The following is a 489-nucleotide window of genomic DNA, read 5'->3' as shown; positions in this document are numbered from 1 at the left end:
TTCTAACTTATCCATATTAGTCCTGCAACTTCTATATTGACCTATCAAGATTACCTTGGCCAAAGACTTTTAATTAATATAAGTCAGGAGCAAATAAGATATGTCCCTTCAAATTACTTGAGGTGATGAATCCTCTTTGGACTACTCATTCATCTCCACATGCTTCATGCCATGCCCAAAAGCACCCTATTTAAGCATTTGGTCATTTTCAAACCCATAGAGATGAAATCAAAGCATAACAATTCACATACAAGATGACCTGGTATCACAAGTTTAAGGATTACTTACACTATTAACACATGAAAGTATTTCCATAGACACTTGAGTGAAATACCAAATAGAACTTTCATAGAGGGTTATGTTCAATGAACTTGTTTTTTAACAAGCACCCACATACTTCCCCCAAGTATCTCACATACTTTAACCTATGAGATGAATTGCTTACTTCCAAAGTAAGGAGGCTTAGCATGTACTAGCCTTTGAGCATTG

Source organism: Theobroma umbraticum, unplaced genomic scaffold (genome assembly GCF_002168275.2).
Source record: "Theobroma umbraticum cultivar Fairchild unplaced genomic scaffold, ASM216827v3 scaffold_115.0, whole genome shotgun sequence".
Taxonomy (NCBI): Eukaryota; Viridiplantae; Streptophyta; class Magnoliopsida; order Malvales; family Malvaceae; genus Theobroma; species Theobroma umbraticum.
Note: the sequence above shows the minus strand (reverse complement) of the source record.